Raw genomic sequence first — 6,172 nt, forward strand, 5'->3', positions numbered from 1 at the left:
TGTTGCTATAACTAAGTCAAACATGCACTTATTGCTTGATGTTAATTACTGCTGAGTACCTGTGGGGTTAGGGCTGAGCAAGGCATTTTGGGCTACAGTCATAGTGAGTGAGCCTGATGCCTGCTCCTTTTTTCTTAGTGAGAGGTTCAGGGCATTTACACCGGGTCGCGGATACTTGCATGTATATGTCTAGCAAAAACCAATGGTAAGATTAGGACTAAGTCTTTTGTCCCTGGGTTTGTGGGTTAAGCCGTCTTGCCATCTTCAGTGTCATGCTTTGTTGTAAGCTACAGGACTTTTGTTTTGTTGTTTCATTGTTTTGTTGTTTGCACGTTAGTGTTGGGAGGGGGTCTTATTTAGGAGTTGTGGTAGGTTTTGTGGTATAGTTTGTTAATGCAATTTTGGTGTTGAGAGCATGTGAGATGAAGTTTATGGTGAAAATTTGTAACATGTGGCAGTATAGTGGTTGAAAATGTGGGCGGGGTGGATGTAGTGTCAGTGTTGGGGCAGTTTTCTGAGTAAGTTGTTTCACTTGGTAATTCTTGGGTGTTAGTGGAGGTTATGTTGGTCATGTGATGCTGAGGTTATTGGGCTGTGTTTGGGTTAGCACAGGCTATTGGTTAAGGCCTTGTGGGGTTCTCGTGGTTGAAGTTTGTACAAGAGTTTTACAAGCTGTGGATCCTGGATAGACACCAGCAAGAATAGTCATGACTTATTTTGTGGGTTTTTTAGGGATGTGTTTTGTCTTGGGGGCATTAGCAGTTGCGTCCAACCCATCTCCTTATTATGGGGTTGTTGAGCTGATGTTGGAGTCTGTTGCTGGGTGTGAGTGGTTGAAAAGTTTGGGAGTTTCTTTTATTTTGTTGGTGTTGTTTATGGTTTACTTGGGGGGAATGTTAGTGGATTTTGTTTATTCTGTAGCGCTGGTGGAAGATCCTTTTCCTAAGGCTTGGGGGGATTGGCATGGGGTATAGCGTGGGGTTTACTTTGATGTTGGTTATGGGGGTTGTGGTTGCAGGTGGTGTTGGATGTTGGGGGACTGGGATGAATACTGTTGATAGTGGGGGTGTGTTTTCTGTTCGTTTGGATTTTAGTGGGGTGGCTATGTTTTATTTGTATGGTGTTGGAATGTTTTTAGTTGCAGGCTGAGGGTTGTTGCTCACTCTGTTGTGTTGGAGCTTGTATGGGGGTTGTCTCGTGGGGTGATTGGGGCAATTTAGATACGTTTTGGGAAAAAAGACTCTCAGAAGATAGTTTAATAGAAAATGCCAGCTTTGGGAATTAGTGATGGAGGTTTGAGTCCTCTTTTTTTGAGGTTGGGAGGTAGGGGGAAGGGAATATTTTAGGATGTGGTTCAATGTAAAAAATGGTTAATGGAATGAGTGTCTATTAATGTGATTTCGGTGCTGAAAGCTTGTGAAATGGATGGAAAAAAATTGATGAAAAAATGTGATGAAAATGTGAATGTGGTGTGGTGATGGAATGGTTAAGATGTTACTGGTGTTGTTTAGAAAGGTAAAGGAAGAGAGAGAGTGATAGATTATGTCCAATGAGCATTCATATATAGTGGTATATGTCAGTGACAGCAGAGGTAACATGAACTGAATGGAAAACAAACCGCATCAGTGTAAAGGTGATTCCCCAGATATGCAAACTGTCTCATTCAGCAGCTCCTGAGGACTAATAGCCACTCGCCAACCATGTGATGCCCAGATCTTAGGTTGTGTTTACCCAGTGCACTTGAAGGGCAGCCTGAAGATGCCCCCGCCCCCCCCCCCCAAAAAAAAAAAAAGGAACCAAAAGTGTCAAAAAGAGAAAATGCTGCCATCACGGACAAAACAGTTGATAGCCTACCAGATGGCTCATTGAAAAACAAGGTTAAGGGAATAGACAAGTTATGGCCCTGACAGAGGAACCAGAGGCGCAAAAGAGCAAGTTGTGCTAGGGGTATAGGGGGAAAGAATGGTCCTGAAGCTAGTAAAGTAGAGCCTTATATGCAACAGCAGAGGTTGATTTCGTGTAAGAAGGATGATTAATAGATAACCTGAAACCTGAAACTTTGAGAAGTAGTTTAAGTACTATGGCCTGCTAGTATTCATGGTATGTGTTAAAGCACTGCCATATCCTAGGGAGAATTGTCGTGTATAAGGTTAAGGGATAACGGACTTAGTCCAAGGGGAGAGGGTGTACATTCTGTGTATCATTGCTTAAATAATCCTAGAAAGTATAGATGGCTGTCAATAACATTACGCCCAAGTATACAGAGATGGGTTCAATACATACATTAAATGCATTTACTACATTGAGTTGTAATGTAATGGGGTAAATATGTGCATGCAATATTATTAAAGGGTGTGGTGGTGGTGAATTTAATCAGATCCAGGGGGATTATAGGATAATTCAGGGCAAAAATGCAAGCCTGAGGCTGGCAGGAACTCCAAGAAGATGTGTGGTCTTCATTCTTTGGTTTACAAGACCAACGTTTTTATAAACTATTAGAATGTTTTAGTAGTTAAGGATTTTGTTTTCTAAGGCCCTGCTAAGAGGGAGAAGGATTAGGAGGATTGTGAAATAGGTGAGGGAGGCTAGTTGACCGATGATGATGAATGGGTGTTCCACAGGTTGGCTGCCTACTCATGTTAGTATAGAGATTAGTGACTAGGAGTCAGAATAGTAGCTGGGATAGGGGGTGGAAGGTTATTGTGCGTTGCTTAGATTTGTGGAGGAAGTGGCTTAAGAATAGGATTAGTACAGAGGTGGCTAGTGCTAGTACTCCGCCCGGTTTGTTGGGAGTTGAACGCAGGGTGGCATAGGCGAATAGGAAGTACCATTCAGGCTTGATATGGGGGGGTGTGACTAGTAGGTTTGATGGCATGAAGTTTTCTGTGTCCCCTAGGAGGTTGGGAGTGAATAGGGCTAAAGTTATTAGTGGAAGGTATATGAGTATGAACCCTAGAATGTCTTTTGAGGAGAAGTAGGGGTGGAATGGGATTTTGTCACAGTTTGATGTAATTCCCAGGGGGTTGTTTGAGCCTGATTCGTGGAGGAAGGTGAGGTGGATTAGGGTGAGGCCTGCAATTAAAAATGGTAGGAGGAAGTATAGGGTGAAGAATCAGGTTCATGTTGGGTTGTCTACTGAAAAGCCCCCTCAGGCTCATTTGACAAGGATTTGTCCGATGTAGGATATGGCTGAGAATAGGTTGGTGATGACTGTAGCCCTTCAGAACGACATTTGTCATCAAGGTAGGATGTACCCACGAAGGCTGTTGCTATTAGAGTAAGTAGAAGAATGATGCCTGTGTTTCAGGTTTCCTTGTATAGGTAGGAGCTGTAGTAGATGCCTCGTCCGATGTGTAGGTAGATGCAGATGAAAAAGAGTGAGGCTCCGTTGGCATCGAGGTTGCAGACTAGTCAGCCATATTGTACGTGTCGGCATGTGTGGGTGACTGATGAGAAGGCTAGGGTTGTCTCTGCGGTGTAGTGTATGGCTAGTAATAGGCCTGTTAGGATTTGAGTGGCCAGGCAAATGCCCAGTAAGGATCCAAAGTTCAGGCAGAGATATTGGAGGGGTTGGGGAGGTCGATTAGGGAGTTACCGAATATTTTTAGTAGGGGGTGTGGCTTTTGGAGGGTGCGGGCCATTAGTGTGCTTCTTTTAGTATGTTAGTAAAATGATGAGGGTGGATAGGGTGAAGGATCCTAGGTGTGTTTTTATTAACCTGGTGTGGAGAGTTGTTGAGGTCTTTGTGGCAATCCGTTGTAGGTCAGCAAGTCCTTCAGGGCCTATCTTTTTGTACCAATAAAGGTCAGTTAGGTGGAGGGTGAATTTCTGTCTGCTGTTTAGTAGGCTTGTGGAGCTAAGACAGTGCATTAATAGATTGAAGTATCCCAGGTTGAGGGAGGAGTTTGGGTAAGTGTTTTGTTTGGGGTGAGTTAGAGTGTGTGTTATGCTTGAAAGTTCAAGTGCTAGAATGATGCCTAGAATTGTGACTAGGATGGCTGCAGTTTTTGTGAGAACTGGCATAGTTATTGGTGGAGCTTTTGTGGGGATGATGTAAGATGTGATGAGTAGGACAGCTACAATGGTGCCTAGGGCTAGGTGTAGGATTGGGTTGGTGATTTTGGGGTTGTTTTTGTTAATTGGTGTTCTTGTGGGAATTCAGGTAAACCTGCTTGAACGAGCGTTGTTATGTGGAGGCTGTAGGTTGCTGTAAAGGCTGTGGCTAGAAGCGTTTGGGTTAGTGCTCAAGTGTTTAGGTAGGTGTTTAGGTTTTCAGTAGTGAGTTCTTTTGAGTAGAATCCTGCCAGGAAGGGGGTTCCTATTAGTGCTAGGTTGCCAATGGTTAATCAGGATGTGGTTGTCGGGTAGGCCACCTATTTTTTGAATGTCTTGTTCTCCATTTAGATTATGGATGATTGAGCCTGAGCAAAGGAACATGGCTTTGAAGAATGCATGTATTGAGATGTGGAGGAAAGCTAGTTGGGGGAGGTTTTAGATGGTGACTATTATTAGTCCTAGCTGGCTGGATGTGGAGAAGGCGATGATTTTATTTTATGTCATTTTGTGTCAGAGCACATGTGACAGTGAATAGGGTGGATAGTATTCCTAAACATAGGCACAAAGTTAGGGCAGTTTGGTTGTGGGTAAGTATAGGATGGGTGTGGATGAGGAGAAAAATTCCAGCTACTACTATGGTGCTGGAGTGGAGTAGGGTGGAGATGGGGTGGGGCCATCAGGGATGTAGGCTGAACTGGTCTGATTTTCTTGTGGCTGCTAGGATTAGGATTAGGAGAAGGAGTGTTGGGCTGTGTGTGGGAGAAGGCTTATTACATTTCTCGAGTGTTTAGGGTAGATGCAAGTCATGCTGTGCTTAGGATGAGACCAATGTCTCCAATTCAGTTATAGAGTATGACTTGAAGGGCGGCTGTATTGGTTTCTGCTCAACCATGTCATCAGCCAATTAGGAGGAAAGACATAATTCCAACTCCTTCTCAGCCATTAAATAAAAAAAAATATGTTGTTGGTGATGGTTAGGGTTAATATGACAATTAAGAATGTGGAGAGGTAGAAGAAGAATTTTGTGATATTTGGTTCTGCGGCTATTTATCATGTTGTGAACTGTAGGATAGGTCAAGTTACAAGTAGTGCAATGGGGAAAAATATTATTGAGTATTGGTCCATTCTGAGGCTGATTGGGATTTTAAAGTTTGTGGTGAATTTTTATTCTTAGCAGGAGGTAATGCTTTCTGTGCCTGAGTATATGAAGAGTGTTGTTGGTACGAAGCTGATTAGGAATGCTTTTTTAAAGGTGTGGGTGATAGTAGCTGGGGAGTTTTTAAGCTTTTTTGATAGAAGGGGTAGGAGTATGGGGGTGAGAATAACCGTGAGTGTAAGGCGTATGGAGGTGTTGAGGAGCAGTGAAGTCTCCATTGCTTTTTCTTGGATTTGCACCAAGGTAGGTGGTTCCTAAGACCAGTGGATTACTGCTATCCTTTAAAAGCAAGGGGTCTAAGGTTTTAGGCTCAGATGAAAGAATTAGCAGTTCTTTTTGGTTGAACCTCCCCTTGGCAAGCAAGAAGGATTTACAGAAGGATCACAGTCTAATGTTTGGGTTTAAACTATGGTTGCATTAGGGGATTCCCAATATTATGCTTGGCTTTACGATAAGGAAGAGCAGGGTGGGGATGTGAAGGGCTATTAAGAGCTGCTCTCGTGTTTTTGAGCTTTGGAGGGTGGTGATGTCGGTGGGGGTGGTTCCTCGTTGGGTTGTGAGGAGTATGAATAGGGTGTATGAGGAAGTCAGTAGGACTGCAATTCGGATGAGAAGGATTGTTGGGGTGGATTAGTTGAAGAGTGTGATTATGATGGTTAGTTCTGCTGTTAGGTTTGTGAGGTTAGCTAGCAATCATCAGGTTGCTGTTAGGGGTAAAAGGGGTTGTAGGCCTAGTGTTAATAGCAGGGTGCAGCTCTGTGTGTGTTTGTAGTTGATATTGGCCAGGCAGAATAGTATTGAGGAGGTTAGGCTGTGGGAGATTATGAGGATTATTGCTCCTGAGAATGATCAGGGGGTCTGGATTATGTTTGCTGTGATAACAAGGCCTATGTGTTTTACAGATGAGTAGGCAATGAATGATTTTAAGTTGATTTGTTGTAGGCATATTGAGCTGGTCAT

At 43.3% G+C, this 6,172-nt stretch overlaps 1 pseudogene; it reads right to left on the bottom strand.

The window, feature by feature from the left end:
- Positions 1 to 2,504: 2,504 nt before the first annotated feature.
- On the bottom strand, positions 2,505 to 3,656 carry LOC119141295 (annotated as a pseudogene).
- Positions 3,657 to 6,172: the final 2,516 nt, after the last annotated feature.

Source organism: Falco rusticolus, chromosome Z, assembly GCF_015220075.1.
Source record: "Falco rusticolus isolate bFalRus1 chromosome Z, bFalRus1.pri, whole genome shotgun sequence".
NCBI lineage: Eukaryota > Metazoa > Chordata > Aves > Falconiformes > Falconidae > Falco > Falco rusticolus.